The sequence below is a fragment of the Canis lupus genome, chromosome 16, assembly GCF_048164855.1.
Source record: "Canis lupus baileyi chromosome 16, mCanLup2.hap1, whole genome shotgun sequence".
Taxonomy (NCBI): domain Eukaryota; kingdom Metazoa; phylum Chordata; class Mammalia; order Carnivora; family Canidae; genus Canis; species Canis lupus.
This window is the reverse complement of record NC_132853.1, coordinates 32,038,025-32,057,843: the sequence shown is the minus strand read 5'-3', so window position 1 is coordinate 32,057,843 and position 19,819 is coordinate 32,038,025. Positions and strand designations below refer to the sequence as shown.

Genomic DNA, 19,819 nt, shown 5'->3' with positions numbered 1-19,819 from the left:
AGTGAAACTTCATTTCAGATGCTGAAATATATGTTACATTAAAATTAAATGATATTGCAGACACTTGGATAAGCTTATTAATTACCAAGAAATTTGTATACTAAATATGTTTTTGATGGAATAATTCACTTAAAGTAGTGACCAATGTAGAGGAATGGAGCACACAGACATTGATGAAAAAACAGATATGAATTTGAAACCTACCACTTATTATCTGTGTAACCTTCAGCTGGTTACTTAACCTCTCTGAGCATATATATATGTGTGTGTGTATATATGTATATACAAATATACAACTTGAAAAATTCTTACTTTTTAGCATTTTGAGAATCAGAAAAAATATGTAAAATCCCTGTCTTATAGAATTTATACCTTCCTGACTACTTTTAACTTATTAACTGAAATGATACCATACATACAATTCTGATGCTCTACGCCACCTACCATATTACTAGATGAGACTGGATTGTTAGTCAGCCCTCATTGGGCATGTTGATATTTGCCTCTCTTGGTGGCTTCATGGCACTTGGGATGAAGATTGTGTTGGATATTTGAGAAAAGGAAAGAGAGTTACACGTGTAAACATATTCAGCCCAGTATAGTCAAGAGGAAGCATATGTGTATTCAAAAGACTTTCTCTCTTTCACCAATATCCAGACAATAAACTTCGTCTCTGCTCATAAGGATAATAGCAAGTCATGCCCATTAGAGCAACCTGACTTGACTTTGTCAGTTTCATCTCTGTCCTACCCAATCGCTCTCCCTAAAATAGAAGAATCAGTCTCTATTTCCCAAGGCAGTACCCATTCCTTCATTGACATTATGATACTTTTTTAAAACCATATTTAATGTCCTCATTTTATTATTTATAACTAGCCAACATAATCATTTCTCTGAGAAATTGTGATACCAAGAAATAATGCATCTAATCAAAATGATACTGCCCATATGTTTTACCCTTTATAATAATTTAAATATCTTTGTGATTTTAGAGCAAACACTCCCTCCACCCTGTTTGAATTACAAATTTCTTCAGCCCCTATTGTCAAGATGGCAATTCACAGACTAGGTTATCTAGAGTGATTCTATTTCCTCAACAGGTTGTATGTTGTATTTACTAGAATGTGCTAGGTCAGGGGGAAACTATATGCAAGTCTATTAGAAAAGCATGTAAATGCTTCACTAAACTATGCTTAACAGTTAACCAAGAATGATGGGGTGATAAGAAAAGTGAATACAGTGAACTTATGTCCAGTTGGTGGAAAGGGCACATCACAGATAATTCAGAGAATATCATCAATTCTTCTTATAACAGCTTCAGCCCTGGTCTTGAATCATCAAGGTTTACTAACATCTCTGTACATAAAATCTGCATTGGAAATACATGAAGCATAATTTGAAAAATTATTGATCAGGGAAATATCCACCATAGTTATTTCAAGGTATTTTATAGCACTTGAGAATATAGAATGCTCCATTTCATTGTGAAAAAAAATTCAATCTGATCAATAATATATACAGATTTCTCATTTGCTGGTAAAACTTTAAGCATAATGGTAAAACTTTAAAACTGGAGCTAGAAGAGACATTTAAATGTCATATTGGTTATTCCCCTGCTACAGAATTGACTTAATTCAATTTACATTGATCACTATTGATTCTAGTTATACAAAATAGAAATGAAAAAATCCTATCTGGCATAAAGTCTACAAAACCAATATTTTTTCTCCCATATATAACCTCAATTTGTTGAAATGCAAGAAAGCTATATTAAATTACAATCAATATTAGTAAGTAAACTTACAGTGTAAAAATATTTTTTGCAAGTACCAATTTAGGACTGGCTAATAATAACATTATGGATTATATTAACATTGTACCTAAGCAAAGCATGGATTATTTCTTGGAGTTCTTTGGGAATTCCTCAAAGTACTGTCTGGAGATAATCCTTACTTATGTTTTTATTCTTTTAGAGCTGCTGTTATTCTGTATTTGTTTTGTTATTGTTAACATTTTATAGATTATATATTACTATATTTATTACTTATATTGGTTTATGACAGTGGTTCTAAAATTCACGACACATGCATCAGAATCACATAGCAACCCTATTAAAGAGCATAGCTTCCTTAGCTTCATATATGCTCACCTCTTCACTGTTGCTCACCTCCAAGATCCTGATTTTGGCAGTGAGTTAAGGTCTAGGAATATGATTTCAAAAATAAACCTTCTGGTCATCCTGGTTAAGCATCTGCCTTTGGCTCAGGTCATGATCTCAGGGTCCTGGGATCAAGCCCTGCGTTGGGCTCCCTACTCAGTAAGGAATCTGCTTCTCCCTCTCCCTTTGCCTCTACCCCGACTTGTGCTCTCTCTCTCTCTGTCTCAAATAAATAAAAACTTTAAAAAAATAAAAATAAATAAACCCTCAGATGGTTCTGGTTGAGTAGATTGCACAACTGGGAAACACAGTCCCATAATTTTCTTTTGTGCTCTCCTCATGAGCATCATATATCAAGATGACCCTAACCTTGTGCTAATTTGTTAATTGGTTCATCTTCTTAAGGTTTCAAAAGAATTCTGATGATAGACATTATCTATTTGATATGTTTCTGACAAAATCATATTAATTTGGTGGCTTTTTAAATTTTTATTTAAATTCAATTAATTAACATATAAGGTATTATTGGTTTCAGAAGTAGTGGTCAGTGATTCATCAGTCTTATGTAATACCCAAGTGCTCATTATATCACATGCCCTCCTTAATGTTCATCACCCGGTTACCCCCTTCCCCATCCATTGGCCCTCAGTTTGTTGCCTATGATTAAGAATCTCTTATGGTTTGTCTCCCTCTCTGATTTCATCTTGTTTTATTTTTCCCTCCCTTCCCCTGTGATCTTCTGTTTTGTTTCATAAATTCTACATATGAGTGAGATCATATGATAATTGTCTTTCTCTGATTGACTTATTTCACTTAGCATAATATCCTCTAGTTCCAAGATTTCATTTTTGATGGCTGCGTAATATTCCATTATATATATAAATATATATTTATTTGTGTGTGTATATATATATATATATACCACACATCTTCTTTACCCACTCATCTGTTGATGGACATCTGGGCTCTTTCCATAAATTGGCTATTGTGGACATTGCTGCTATGAACTTAGGGGTGCAGGTGCCCCTTTGGATCACTACACTTGTATCCTTGGGGTAAATATCCAGTAGTGCCATTGCTGGCTAGCTCTATTTTCAACTTTTTGAGGAACTTCCATACTGTTTTCCAGAGTGGCTGCATCAGTTTACATTCCCACCAACAGTGTACAAGAGTTCCCCTTTCTCCACATCCTCGCCAACATCTGTCATTTCCTGACTCATCATTTTAGCCATTGTGACTGGTGTGAGGTGGTATCCCATTGTGATTTTGATTTGTTTTTCCCTGATGCTGAGTGATTTTGAACATTTTTTCATGTTTCTGTTGGCCATGTGTATGTCTTCTTTGGAGAAGGAATGAGTCATGTACTGTATTTTCAAGTTTTTCTGTAGTTGTTTGTATTTGTTTTATGTGTCTCCTTTAATCAATTTTTATAGACAATGTTTTCCTGGAGAACCGACCATTGTATTGTAAAATTTCTTTGTGTTTGTGAGGTGGAGGAGGTTTTGTCCTGCTGGAATAATTTCAGCTTTTATATTTATAAACCTCTTCTTTCTCCTTTGTGTGTGTGTGTGTGTGTGTGTGTGTGTATTCCTTCCTATGTCCAGTTTCTTCAGTTTAAATGCTTAATTTTTTTATATCTGTTTTATAGATATCTCCTAACCATGGACATAGTATAGCTCTGTTTTGATTTATGTTTATTTTGATGTCTGTCATTTTTTATACTCCTTTGATATTATTTTATTAAATTTACTTCTACATTTCATATAGATTTTATTGCTGATGTGAATAGGATATTTTTTATTATTTTATTTTCAAAATGTTTACTTTTATTATATTGTAAGAATTTTGATCTTAATGTACCTATGTTTGTTTTGTACCTAGGCACTTTGCTGAATTCCTATTAATTCTGATGGTCTGTTGCTGGTCTTGGATTTTCTATTTTTAACTTGCCTTTTCAATTTTCAGTTTTCTCATTTCACATTTTCTTTTTTCTTTTTAAAATATTTTTTCTATCTTTTTGATCCTTCAGTTCAATGCTGACCAACAGTGATGAAAAACAGCATCCTTATCATGTAGTGACCTTAAAACCAACTTCCAAAGTCTCACTATTGATATATTTGTTGTATTTTTTTTTACAAGAAATAACTTGGGCTATTTCTCTGAAATACTTTCATAAATAAGGATAGTCTGTCATATGATGTTTGAATATATTTGATTTAAACTGCCTGTGAAATTAGCTGGACCTGCGATCACTCAGGTCAGGAAACTTGATTACCAATTGAACATATTCTATTACTTCACCTACTACTTTTCTGAGTAATTTTGCATTACATATACTTCTTTTAAAGATAATAATCTAGCCTTTTATTTTGCTCTAGTAGGATAGGTACTTAACAGGTATACATGTATGTTTGCTGGTCCTTAGTCTTCTTATTGAATTGGTATAATTTTTTTAAATTCTTTTTTTTTAGACAAAAGCAATATATTCAGATTTTATTTTTCCAAAGCTATCCTTTACAGTTTAATACACATGCTTATCATTTTTCCTAGAAATGTTTAAAATCTTCAGTATTTCTATTTCTCATTCAACCACAAGAAGGATGTTAACAAATTTTGACAAACTCATTCACTATTTTCTGATCAAGTTATATTTTTAAAGATCTTTCTCTTTTTTAATGTAAAAATAAGCTAAACCTATTTTAATTTTCACTAATCGACTTTATTTCCTAAGATAGTTTACCAATTTTTAGAGCCTTCCATTCTTCCTTGGAACCTATGACTGCCTTTAATTTATATCTTCCTCTCTGACTTTAACTTTTCATAATTCATTTGGCAAGATCTGTTGAATGATATTTTCCTTGTATTTGTATGAATACATCAGGAAGGCTTTTTTGTATGCTTTATGAATTACAGTTGCCTGACAGCCAAATGAAAGACTTTCAGCTCTGCCAAAACAACACAACCAACTCCATTCAGTTCATAGCAAGACTTGATAATCCAGGCCCATGATGATCAGATATCTTCTCAATTTTGCATTCCATTGTGACAGGTTGATCTGGAGAGTTTGATAGTAGAAAAAGCAGAGAGACAATTTGTTACCTAAGATTGGTGAATTCTGTCAAAAGCTATCAGGACTCCAGTATCCATCAAGCTGGGGTTCAAAGACAAGACTGGCTAATGCAAAGCAGAGGTGCATTTCTCAGACAGCCTGAAGAACCAGGAAAGCAATGCCACCAGGTCTCAGAAACAGATCCATGCCAAAGACCATTTATTGAAACAAGAGCACAAAGGAGGGTTGCTGCTCACTAGTGCTGGCATACTTCTGCCCTATAGCTGCAAAAGGTCTGGGACACCACAAAATATGATCACATGAGGACCCAACTATGGGCTTTCAAGTATCTAGCAAACTAACTAGCACCAGACAGCAATTTTGGAGCTAAAAACAAAGCTTGGCTTTAGAATTTTGTCAGAGGCCATCTTTAATTTAAAGATTCACTTGTGGAACATCAAGACATCCTTTTTGTGGTGCAACAACTTTGTAACTGCAGGAAAGCCTATTAGATTAAAACTGGGGATCCCTGGGTGGCGCAGCGGTTTAGCGCCTGCCTTTGGTCCAGGGCGCGATCCTGGAGACCCAGGATCGAATCCCACGTCGGGCTCCCGGTGCATGGAGCCTGCTTCTCCCTCTGCCTGTGTCTCTGCCTCTCTCTCTCTCTCTCTGTGTGACTATCATTAAAAAAAAAAAAAAAAAAAAAGATTAAATCTGTACTTTCTGCACTGTTCTTGTTAATTGAATGCACTGTGCTTAAATTTGTAGCACTCTCCTAAATATCTAGACAAAAGATGAAAAATTTATTTCCAAAGGAAAGGCCACAATTTAGGGAAATTTCATTCCAAAATTGAATTTCTCTGCGTTCACAGAAGAGATCTAAAAGTTCTTGAATATGTTCTATATGCTGAGCACTATTACAAGGTGCTTTACATATTTGGGTTTATTTAATTTTCAACTCTACTCTATGAGAAAGTATGCTCACTGCTAGTCTGTGCAAATGAAACCAAGACTGAAAATGATCACATAATTTTCTTTTCCCAAGGCCACATAGCTCATGTCTGATCAATTCTGAAACTCTATTTCAATTCCATCAAGATATCCTCCATGGTCAAAACATATGGACATGTCTAGGACTTAAGAAGTGAAATCCTTCATCTGAAGAACTTTATGCGCCTTAAACATGAAAACAATTACATAGGCTAGAAGTAGCTTTAACATTACACTCTTACATTAAATAAAGCATCATACACTGTGTGGAAGAATTACTACTCACCCTATATAAAAAATTACATGCCATCATGTATTTTATTAAACAGATGGGTGATGATAATATGATGATAATAGCATTTTACCTAAAACTGAACAAATCATCCATGTCAACATGCTTTTAATATAAATTAAATGAATATAAATTCAGTTTAAATTTGACATGTTGATGGTTAAATGTCAAGATACTAACATTGATTTTTATTTTTTTTAATCACCTTTGTAGGTAGTTAGGGCAAACTAAGCAACTCCACAGATTTCTCACAGAATATTGATAAAAAATTCATGTGACTTCACAGCTGAGGATATTTATGGCTTTTCCCCCCAATTAAATAGGGAGAAAATAATATATTCTAAAGTATTTGACTGTAACTTTGCTTCCAGATTTTAAAGCATAGTAAAAAAATGTGATTTAGTATAAAAAGACATTACTTTGCATTAGTATTCTTTTAAACTTCAAAGACACAAGAAGTTCTATCAAAAAAAGGCTCAAGATTTAGGTTTTAAAAATTCTTTTTAATCTTCTCCATAGTTCTGTTAATCAATAGCTGTAAACTGAGTGCAGTGCAGGACAAGTTAGCGGTTAAAAAGAAACATGAGAATTAATAATATTGATAGTCTCTGGAAGAAGATGAGTCCATATCTCCAACAAGATACAAAATCAGTGCAATTTGTAGTCAATGGAAGAATACAGTTTTGTCAGTTCACTGATATTTTTTAAAGGCATTGCTTATAGAATTCTCTCCAGAAAATAATTGTCCATTTTGTTTTCATATTCCTTTTTTTTTTCAAAATTTAGTAAAATTTTAATGGAATTCTCTTGTTTGCTCACTGTGGGAAAAACGTATTTGGATACTGAAGCATTTCTTGCTTCTCAAAGCATAAAAATATGATGGAATGTTCCCTCAAAAACTATTTCCGTCATTTAATAATACCATTACACATTGAATGCCTTAAATTCAATGGCATTTTTTGCATGAGGAGAAAGTATTACAAAGATCAGTAACATCTGATTAATAAATTCAAGTAAACAAAGTCCATAATTTTAACACATCATAAATAAATTGCTATATTTAAATCATTCTAAGATCCCATCAACTGTAAAGTAACATCTCTTGCAGGATGTTAAAATATAAAAACGATGTACCTTGGAATTAATGAAATACTATATAATGTAAAGTAAGAAGCCAAAACTCACCTAATATTTTTGCATCCTCTCATTTCATTTAACATCAAACTGTAACATTTTTCATAGGCCACTAATTTTTAAAAATATAATTTTAATGACTTCATATTAATCTATTATATGAGTAAGCCATAGTTTATTAGTAAGAACTCTAGTCACTGTTTTTATTCTTTTCTACATATTGAATACTGCCTTCTTGAATATCAGGCTGACCACTGAATATTTCTTTAGGATAAACATTTTTTTGCTTATTAATCTGAGTTCAATAATTATGATGCTATCATATCACATGATACTCTGGACTGACACTCATGTATTTTTACTCTGAAACATTTTTGTTAGCATAAAATATTTTTATGAATTTTTTTTAAGAAGGATATTTAGATAAGGCATTTTCTGAGCCTGCCATGTCTGAGAAATATTTTATCTACAGTGACTGGATCACATTTATTTTTCTTCTGTAAATGTTATTCAATTTTCTACTGACATTTTAGTGTCACTAAGATTTCTGAGGCCAGCTTCATTTTTGTATTTTTCATTCACCCAACGAACATCTACTGAGCACTGACAGGGTGCTAAGGGCTGGCAAACAGTAACCAAGTTGGCAGGGTTATTACCCTTATGGACTTTTTGTCACATAGAATCTACCTTTTTTAGGCAGTTCATCTTTCCAACCTCCATATTTGGGTAAATAGTATTTCCTTGTCTCTTTATCTTAATTAAATTGTATGTTAAATTCTGGGATGGCAGATTTCATCCAAATTTTACAAATCTGATGGACTGTTATAGCGCCCTATAAGGGCATGTTGAATTATGAGATTGACTTTGAATTCACTGGAAAAAGGCTTCTATTATTGGTCATTGTGATAGATTTCAGGGCTGCTGAGCATTTTCCAGATCAAGGTAAGGAATGATCTCCTCGGTGTTTTTCCTGAATATTGGTGATCCATTTCAATTTACGGGCCCTTTTTTTCCTCAAGTCAGCTCTTTTATTATCTCTTTTATTATTGATTCTTTACTATCTGTTCTTTCTTCATGAATACAGATTTTATACATAACAGATACCTATGATCTGCAAACATTGTAGTGCACCTTTTTTTTTATTTTTATCTCCATCTCCTTCTTATATATATTTTGGGAAATATTTCAGAATTATCTTCTATATCCAATGGTCTTCTTTCTCATTGTAACCATTCACTATATGACTTGTTACTTGTAAATGAAATGTTTGCTTTGTGTATCAGTCAGGGTTAGCAGGAAATGCATAAAGTCTCAAGTTTGGTATGTTTTTAAAAAGTTTTAAAAAGGTACTAGTTGGCACACCTGGGTGTCACAGTCAGTTAAGCAGTGGACTCTTCATTTCAGCTCAGGTTGTGATATCAGGTTGGAGGATTGGCCACATATCAGGCTCCATACTCAGTGGGGAGTCTACTAAGACTCTCCCTCTCCCTCTGCCTCTCCCCTCTATGTGTTCTCTCTTTCCCTTTTTCTCTCTCTTTCTCCCTCTCAAACTCAAATAAATAAATCAATCTTCATAAAAAAATAATGAAAGGGGGCTAATCACACATGTTTGGTCTGGATATAAGGAAACCACAAGGTAGAGTGTTGATTACTCTGGCACTAATAATAGCAATGTACTGTTTTCCTACTCCACCACCCCCAATCCTCCCATGCCTGAAGTGCAACAGCAATTATCAAAACCTGGAGCTAGAGACAGCCATGCAGAGGGCCACCTGCTATTAGCTAAGGATCAGGAGGAGAAGAAAGTCTATAGCAACCACATAGGGAGAGAACCAAAGAATAATTCATAGAAAGGTGTTTTAGAATAAAAATGTGATCCTCTCTATTTACCAAGAGAATACCAAAAAAAGGGGGGGGGGGGAGAAAAAGAAAAAAGCTAAAAGTGTGAAATGACTTTGCACTGACACATAATACATGGCAACATGATATGGTAGCACTGAAACCAAACATATTAACCATAATAATAAACTTAAATGGACCTAAGTCAGTAGGAAAAGATTTGACTGGGGTACATAAATCAAAACTCAATTCTTTGCTGTGTACAGGAGAAAATCTAAAAATAAAGTGATCCAGAAAGGTTAAAATAAATAGATGGGAAAATATACCAGGAAAATACAATAAAAAGAAAGCATGGGTGATGCTTTTGATTTCAAACAAGATTTTCCATCCAGAAAACATTAAGTAATAAAAAGAATGTAGGATTGACAGATTTGGCAAATGAAAATACTGAAATCTCAGTTAAATTTGAATTTCAGATGAACAGTGGATATTTTAATATACTGAAATCGCATGCAATATTTGCAGCACTACTTAAAAAGTATTTGTTGTTTTTATGGAATCTAAATTTAATGGAAATTCATGTATTTTTCTAACAATCCTATTCTTTCCCCACTAAATAAGGCTTACCTAAGCAACCACAAGCTAGAAGCTATAATAATAAACAATTTCATTTTTGTCTCTTACTGCCCACTTATTTAAAAAAAAAAAAAAAAGGTTTTTTTTTTTTTTTAAGATTTTATTTATTTATTCATGAGACACACACACACACACAGAGAGAGAGAGGCAGAGACACAGGCGAGGGAGAAGCAGGCCCCATGCAGGGAGCCCGACGTGGGACTGGATCCCAGGACTGCAGGAACATGCCCTGGGCCAAAGGCAGGCGCTAAACCACTGAGCCACCCAGGGATCCCCTAAACAATTTTTTTATTTATTTGAAGAGAGTGTACAGGAGCCAGGGGAGGAGGGCCTTAGGGCAGAGGGCTTGGAGGGACAGGTGGAGAAGGAGAGGGAGAATCTCAATTAGATGCCACACTGAGCACAGAGCCCCATGGGGGTCTTAATCCCACAGAGATTATGATCTAAACTGAAATTAAGAGCTGGGCAGCCAACCAACTGAGCCACCCAGGTGCCCCTCTCACTGCCCATTTAAATCTGGGGTTTTCCCAGCAGGTGTTACTCCATACCTCTAGAATTTCTAACTCCTCCAGAGATGCAGCTTGGGAGAGAAAAAGAGCTAAAGAGAGAGACGAAAGTTCTGACTTCACTGATAGTGTGGTTATTAGCAGACAGATCCTGTAGGAACATGTTCAGAAAGCCTAAACTTCATTCATTGTTTCTTCAGAGTTCCTCTTGCCATCTCTGGGAGTATCTCCTTTATAAGTTTCATTGATATAAATGAATGCATTTTACTTCTGGCTGGAGGTTACTCCTTCCTTGGCTTGTAAGAATATAGCATTACCTTCAGTTTGTCTCTGCTGATTTTGCTTTGCCCCTCTAGGTAGTCTTTTGGCTAGAATCCAAGACAACTTGTGTGTGTTTGACTCACACATTCTTGGAAGCTAACCGCTACAGCCAACTCTTTGCGCAGCCATCAAAATAGCTAGATAGCTTGTTTCTAGCCTTTTGGATTTTTAGAGTGAAACACACATCATCTTAGTCTGTCATTTATGTTGTAAAGAACATATACTATGCTCTCTGGGTAGATGCCATAAAGCCTCACTAATTCATTCTAATGCCTCTTTTATATTTTGCCTGTTGAAAATATATTTGAAACATATGTCATCTTTTAAAACCCACACAAAATATTTAAAAGAAAAACTATACTTTAATAAGTTAGGAGTTACAAAATATCTCAAACTACAAGCTTCGAAGGAGTATAATTAATAGCTTACAATATGGTCGTATAATTTGACTCAACATTTCCAATCCTTCAAGTGAAAAGATTCCAAAAGATCAAAGCCCTCACTACAAATACTCAGCTTTTCTCAAGGTTTTTATTGGAGGTAAAAATGGGAAAAAACATAATCATGTTCTATTTTATAAATACCATTGTATTATGAAAAATAATATATGTTAATTATAGAAAATGGACTATATGGAAAAATAAAACAGGCAAACAAAAATACACGTAATTACTCTGGATAGAAATAGCCATAGTTACCATTTTAGCTCATACCTTTGTACCATTTCTCTAGGTACAATTGTGCATATATTTTTATATGATGGCACACATATTGTATAGGTATTACAACCAATATGTTTCATCTCATCATTTGGTGTAAACCTTTCTCATTCCATTAAGTATTCTTTTTCATCAAATTAACATTTCTCTATATAGTATCTATAATGTATCTGTTCATTCCCCTGTCTTAGGCATTTATAAATCCTGTGAATATCTTTGTATGTAAAGTTATGCAGTTCATCCAATTTCCTTAGGATAAATTCATAAGAGCAGTACCTGGTCCAATAGCTTAAAAATTTTGAAACTTCTCATCCATATTGCAAATTGGTTTTCCATAAGGATTGTATATGACTGTACTACCCATCAGCAATTAATGGGATTGTATCCTTCATTATACCACCACCAGTACTTCATATGACCATAAAATAATAATAGACGTTGTTAGTTTGATTTTTGTTAGTTAACTTTATACCAATTTTTAAAAACTATTCAATGGCAGAAAACATCTATAAAATAAAAATTATGCTTACTTATAAAGTTTTGGAAATGCCCAGGAAACAGAAGTGTTTGTTTTTTGTTTGTTTGTTTTTACTGAAAGATTTCTCAGAGCATTTAACATGCTTAACATAATGAAATATATGATGAATCTCCGAATACTAGATTTTGGATCCTCAATTTGATTCCTTCTGTTGGGAATGTTTTCTAGAATAGGATTGAAGAAGAAGAAGAAGAAGAAGAAGAAGAAGAAGAAGAAGAAGAAGAAGAAGAAGAAGAAGAAGAAGAAGAATTATCCAAATTCAAGTGGAAAAACAAAATCTTTTGGGCTGAAAGTTACCAGTTATTTTGTTCAAACCATCTTTCTTATAACATTGTTTTCTCTTTCTACCTAATTGCCTGCATGCTTAGGGCAGCTGGAAATAAATCTGTTTGCAGAGAATAAAACAAAAACACAACACTAAGTTTTTCTAACTTTTATGTTAATAATTTGTAGATAAATTAAATATTTTCCCATATATTTGATTGATTGATTTGCTTCAGTAGAAAGCCACATAAGCTTTAAAATATTTCTTGAGAATATTCCTAGGAACTTCTTTGTTAGGTTATTGTACCTCAAACTTTAAGGAAAATGTTAAGGTTTATTTTCTGAAAATAGTTTTGCCAACTTTCTAACCTGCACTTTTTCCTCACTGATGCAACTAAAGAAACTGGGTATTATCCAAAGGGTAATATGCTATTATATAAAGGATTCCTAGAGAAAATTGGCCAATCATCCAGGCATTGTCAGAATTTTCAATCTTGTTATAAAATACAGAAACGCAGTTAATGGTGTTTGTGTTTGGAATTCTATTTAAAGTTGCGTGGTGTAGAAAGTGTGCAAAATGAAACAGTGCGATTTTGAAAAGTTGTAAAGTGCTATCTTTCGGTAAAATGTTGAATTTGCAGTTGTTTGACCAAATTATACATGAGAACCAAAAACAACTTCTTAAAATAATCTATGATATTCCGTCACACTCAATCAAGATATAGGACAAGTGACATGGAAATCATGGAGGTTATCTTCAAGGAGACTTGATAGTCTTATTTTCTTTTAATGCTGAAAACAGAACATGTTTCACTGATAACTGACAAATCATGCAACTCTAAAAGCAACAGTAAGGGAAGAAGATGTTTTGGAAGGTAAGAAAATGAATTGGGGAAAAGTCTATTAATTTATTCACAAATGTCTTAATTAGTTTTAGTTAATTTCATGGAAAGAAACTTTTTTTTTTAAAAGGAAGGCCATGTGAGTTCCTACATTTCTCTGAACTTTAATAAAAATCAGGTTGTTGAGAAAAATTTACAATTCAGTTGCTTGAATCAGTGCCCCAAGTCCCCCATTTTGCTATTTGTTTTCCATATGCTTGTCTTTTTGTTTCTCTAATCTTCTATTACTACCACCTTTGTGTTATATGCATACTTTTTTCCTACTATGCTGTTTTAATTACTTTGTTGTTTCTTTCAGTATTTTTTTAAAGTTGTTTTCACTAGTTGCCCTGGGAGTTGCAATTAGCATATTAATTTATAATTTAGTTTAGGCAAATATCAACTTATTTTCAATAGTATACAAAATCTTTATTCCGATATAACCTCATTTTCTCCTTCCTTCCATGTGCTATAATCATCATATAAATTACGTCTATATCTCCACAGTTTTATAATTATTGCTTTATGCTGTTACCTTTTAAAGTAGATGGGAAAAAACTGTTACAAACAAAAAAATGCTTCTGTACGATATTTTACATCAGTAACTGGTATTCTTTGTTTCATTTCAGCATGGACTCTCAGTATTTCTTATAAGGCAATTCTAGAAACAAAATAGTCTCAGTTTTTGTTTTTCTGAGAATATCTTAATTTATCCTTCAGTTTTAAAGAATTGTTTTGCTTAATATGGAATTTTTGGCTGATTTTTGGTCTTTTTCTTATAGCACTTTTTTATTTCTTTAAAGATTTTATCTATTTATTGTTGATAGAGAAAGAAAGAAAGAGAGAGCATGAACTGGGGAAGGGGTAAGGGGAAAGGGACAAGCAGACTCACCGCTAAGCAGGGAACCCAATGTGGGGCTCAATCCCAGGACCCTGGGATCATGACCTGAGCCAAAGGTAGACATTTAACCAACTGAACCACCAGGCATCCCACTTATAGCACTTTAAATATGTCATCCCACTGTGTTCTGGCCTCCATGGTAATAACAATAAAGCAGCTGTTGAGGCTCCCTTGTATATAATGAGTCATTTTTCTCTTGCTGTTTTCAAGATTCTTTGGCTTTGGCTTTTGGCAGTTTGACTATGATGTATTTGTATGTGGATCTCTCTGAATTTATCCTACTTGGAGTTTTCTGAGCATCTTGGACATGAAATAAATGTTCTAATGATTGTTGGTCACAATTTGTTCAAATATTCTCTCTTTTCTTCTGTAACTTCCACCATGTGCCTGTTGGTTTCCTAGATGAAGTCTTATGGATCTCTAAAGCTGGATTCATTCTTCTTCACTATTTTTTCTTTCTTTTCCTCACACTGAATAATCTCAATTATACCATTTTCAATTTCTTTTATTTTTCCTTCTTCTACTTCAAATTTGATGTTGAGGTCCTTTAGTAAAATTTTCAACTACAGAGTTTCTATTTGTTTCCTCTTTATAATTCCTCTCTCTTTATTGATATTTTTGGTGAGACATTATTCTCATGGTTTCTTTGTATGTGGTTCCCTTTAGTTCTTTGACCATATTTAAAATAGTTGATTTAAAGTTCTTGTCTGCTAAGCCCAATATCTGGGCTTCTCCAGGGAAAGATTCTACTAATTTCTTTCTTTTTTTTTTTTTTTAAAGATTTATTTATGTATATTGGAGAGAGAGAGAGCAAGAGGAGGGAGGGGCAGAGGGAAAGGGAATCTCCAGCACACTCCACACTCAGCACGGAGCCCAAGAAGAGCTTAATCTCATGACCCTGAGATCATGACCTGAGCTAAAATCTAGAGTCAGATGCTAAACCAACCAAGCCACTCAGGTGCCTCTATTAATTTATTTTTTTCCTGGGTATGAATCATACTCAGATTTCTTCACATGCTTTATAACGTTTTGTTGAAAATTGAACATTTTAAATATTATAATGTGGCAACTCTGGAAATCAGATTTCCCCCATTCTCAGGTTTGTTTGTTTCTGTTTGCTATAGTTGTTTTGTTATGATTGCTATTTGTTAAGTACTTTCCTGGGCCAGTTTGGTAAAGTCCATTCTTTGTTGTGTATGGCTACAGAAGTCTGTGCTCTTTTGCTTAGTGATCAAGTAACGACTAGTCGCTAATGACGGGCATTTCCTTAAATTCATTGAACCAAAAAGTCTCCTAGCCCTTGCTGTTGGGACTGAGTGTGGCAGAGGGGTGGGGGGGTATACTTTTCATCTCTGACAATGCTGCCTTAAGCTTCAGTTCTTGCTTACACAGAGCCTCCAAGTCAGCCAGAAGTGAGATATGAGAACCTTCCAATGTTTCTCCCAGGCATGCACACAGGATTCTGGTCTTCTAGATTACCACAAACATTCTGGAGCTTTCCAGATCCTCCTATGGAATCTTATTCCTGAGTTTTTCCTGGTTTGGGTCAGTTGTATCAGGCAACTGTGATGATAAACAATTTCTATGTTTTGGACAAAAGTCCTAAGGATAGAGTTGTTTGTAAACAACAAACTCTGAGTCATGTTAAAGGTTAACATGCCCTGAGTTGGAACTTTTCAGGGAGCTTCCTTTCTGGTCAATAAGTGACAGCTATCTGAGGGTGGGGGTTTTGTTCTGGCCTGTGTTTCCTCTGCTGTGGTGGCCAGCCTTCCTATTTTCACAGATAGCATCATTGGGAGATTGTCATTTTTCACAGCTGACCTTGGGAGAGGATGATGCAGAGAGAACTTATTTAAACTCTGTGAAATTAGCTGTTCTTACTGAGATTCAGCCAGTGTTCTTGAATAAGCACTCCTCAGATTATTGCCAGTCTTTGGTTAATTCCCAGATTTCTGAGAAAGTTGATTTTGACAATTTTTGCCTGTGTTCTTGTGCTTTTATGGATTTTGGAGGTCCTTACTCTATGATCTCAGAAGCACTTTCTAAAGTTCTTGAATACTTATGACAGTTTATGAAATTTATCTATGAATTTAGATAGATGATATTTGACTCACATTTTGTCTCCTTGAATATCAAAAAATGTCCGCTATTTCTGGCATCGTATTATTGTCAATAAAAATCGGATCACCATTTTTGGTCTTTTTTGTTTGTTTGTTTGTCCTTTAAATGACTTCATTATTTTGCTATTTTTTTTGAATTTTTTTTTCCTTTTTCTTTCAAGGCTTCATTTCAACTGGAGCCTTCTGGTATCATTTTCCCCTAATATATGTTTTTTTTTTTTTTTTTTTTCCGGCATGTAATTCAGGCATTCTTTTTTCTACGTTAAATCTCAGTAATATTTTCCTGAATGTATATTATAACATTAGTTCTGTTCATTGATTTTGCTTTCTTATTTTTTAAAAAATATTTTATTTATTTATTTATTTGATAGAGAGAGCACAAGCAGGGAGTTGGCAGAGGGAGAAGTAAGGGAAGAAGCAGACTTCCCCACTGAGTGCAGAGACAGATTCCCAAGACCCTAAGTTCATGACCTGAGCAGAAGTCAGATACTTAACTGACTGAGCCACCCAGGCACCCTATACTTAATCTTCAAATTCATAGTGCTTACTCATCATATGAGGATTGTTTTCTTCCTATTCTCCTCAGGTAAAATTAAATTATATATGTCCAAGAAAAATATATTAAGACAGAACAGAGGAGCAGGACAATCTTTGACAGAATTTATATCAGTATTGCACAGACATCACCATTTTTTTAAATCTTTTTTTAAAGATTTTATTTATTTATTTATTTATGTATTTATTTATTTATTTATTTACTTACTTACTTATTTATTTATGAGAGAGAGAGAGAGAGACAGGCAGAGGGAGAAGCAGGTCCATGCAGGGAGCCTGACGTGGGACCTGATCCTGGAGCTCCAGGATCAGGTCCTGGGCTGAAGGCGACGTTAAACCACTGAGCCACCAGGGCTGCCCCAGACATCACCATTTTCTGTAAAAATGACCAAAAAAAGTGAATCATTAGGATGTCTTAACTTCTCTTTCTTTTGTCATCGTGCATAAAGCAAAGTTTGTGTTCATTGATTACTTTCATTTATGGCCTCTCTTTTAGTCTGCTCTCTTGTGTCTCTAATTTGGAATTCATGTTATATATGTACTGCATCACCTGGCTTTGTCCTCTTGTCTCTTACCTCTTCCCTTATAATAATATAATTCACTGTTCATTTTTTGTGCATGTGTTATCTATCCTCATCATTGTGTTTTCATTACTAATTTATTAGTAATGAAAATTCATTCATAGTAATCTTTCTTTCTTTCTTTGTTCGTAGATTGACGTTTTCTGAATCTTATTGCATGTGACTTGCTTTATTTTTCTATGTTTAATTTTCCCTGTTCCTTTTTTTTTTTTTTTAGATTTTATTTATTTATTCATGAGGGACACAGAGAGAGAGAGGCAGAGACATAGGCAGAGGGAGAAGCAGGCTTCATGCTGGGACCCCATACAGGACTTGATCCCAGGACCCAGGGATGAAGACAGCCAAAGGCAGATGCTCAACCACTGAGCCACCCAGACGCCCCTAATTTTCCCTGTTTTTAGTATATTTGTGTCTTTCCAATGGCACCATTTGCCCTGAATATTGTTTTCCTTGTCTTTAATTGCTGAAGTTAACGAATTCCTATTGTTCCTAGACTGGTGATTTATTTTCAAAAGGTGGTTATATTTGGAATTCAGATGGGTCAAGTACTTTTATAATTACCTATTCAAATTATTCAATTCTGTGCAAAATAAAATAGGCATTTTGTTAAATTTGCCAGCGTTAAAGTTTCACTTGCTTAAAAGAAGTACAGAGTGAGCTACAGCCTGATGAGGCTACAAGCTAAAATGTTTCACTGTCAAGGAAAAGGATTTCTCTTCCCTATTTTTATTTTGTTACGTTCCCGCATTTCCCAGTTGCTATAACTACTCTCCTGTGGAGGCTTCTGGAACTCTCCTTTACTTAAAATACTCTCCAAGCCAGCAGTTAAGCTTGGCGTGACCACAGCATCTGATATATCTCTGGAAGTCCCATGTAGGATCAAGCTTAGTTCCAGCAATTGCCTCGCGATCTCCCAACCAACAGTCCATGGTTACGGTTGATAGGACGTGGTAGCCTGAGCTGGAGGGGAACTAGCCAAGTTGTGTGACTGAGGGGAATTCTAATAACCAGTAGAGAAGAAGGGACTAATCGAGGAAGAGTCAGTGATAGGTAGGAAGGCTAGATCACAAAGTTTTGTGTAGCGGTCAAAGTCAACAACAGCCTGATTCTCCTCTCCAGCTGGCAGACTGTCCCTCAAGGCAATGCCTTCCTCTTTGCTTTGCTGACCCAGGAGATTCCTGAATGAAAGTGAAGGCAGTAGCCAGGTTTCTGTATGCTGAAGAATTCAGATATGATGAAATTCATCCAGTGAATTTCCTGAAATCCTTTAATTTAAGGCTTATTAGGTATCAATACAACATAATTTTATGAAGCCCGGATTTTTTTTTTTTAAGATTTTATTTATTTATGACACACACTCAGAGAGAGAGAGGCAGAGACATAGGCAGAGGGAGAAGCAGGCTCCATGCAGGGAGCCCCACGTGGGGGAATCGATCCCCGGTCCCCAGGATCACACCCTGGGCCGAAAGCGGTGCTAAACCACTGGACCACCGGGGCTGCCCAGAAGCCCGGATTTTAAATCCTGGCTATGCATTTGATTTCAGAGTTTTTGTTTGCTTTTGTTTTTTAATACTGAAGTCCAGGTCCCAGCCCAGACTAATTAAAATTGGATGTCTATGGATTGTTATTTGAAAAATTTCCCCTGGGCAATTCTGACATGTAGTCCAGGTTAACAATCACATGTTATAAATCCTGTATTTGTATCATTTTCTCTCCCTACAGGTTTTGTGATCAAGCTGTATAATGTAGTTATCTTTAGAAAGGGGAAGCAAAAGGCAGCCCGGGTAGCTCAGTGGTTTAGCATCGCCGTCAGCCCAGGGCGTGATCCTGGAGACTCGGGATCGAGTCCCGCGTTGGGCTCCCTGCATGAAGCCTGCTTCTCCCTCTGCCTGTGTCTCTGCCAATCTCTCTGTCTCTCATGAATGAATAAAACCCTTAAAGAAAAGAAAGGGGAAGCAAGAGTGCCATCATAAGGGGAATAAACAGGTTGCCCTAACTAGAGGTGTCCCTGTGTGAGAAGTTGAGATTACAGAAATTGGGAAGTTGGGATATGGAAGGCCAGTTACTTTTTTTTTTTTTTTTTTTTTTTTGGCCAGTTACATTCATAAGAGAGTTCTATTGGCCTGAATTTAAGTTAATGATCATTTATTTTTATTCAATGGATATAATGTATTATTATTAATCTTTTTTCCTTTTTAAAAAAAATCTTCATTTAAATTCAGTTTAGTTAACATATACTGTATTTTTAGTTCCAGGGGTATAATTTAGTGATTCATCAGTTGCATATAACACCCAGGACTCATTACATCAAGTGCCCCCCTTAATGCTCCTCACT

The 19,819-nt window shown here is 34.8% G+C and overlaps 1 long non-coding RNA gene across 6 annotated transcripts in view; it reads left to right on the top strand.

Annotated features, from left to right (window-relative positions):
* LOC140606500 (uncharacterized) overlaps positions 1 to 19,819 on the top strand; it is a 236,734-nt gene that overhangs the window by 201,380 nt on the left and 15,535 nt on the right. The window contains exon 6 of one of the 6 annotated variants that reach the window (XR_012008848.1): positions 12,351 to 12,798. The exons of the other annotated variants lie outside the window; for them this stretch is intronic. This is a non-coding gene — a long non-coding RNA (uncharacterized lncRNA). Of the gene's footprint in view, positions 1 to 12,350; positions 12,799 to 19,819 lie in introns of those variants that run through there. 6 annotated transcript variants of the gene reach the window in all.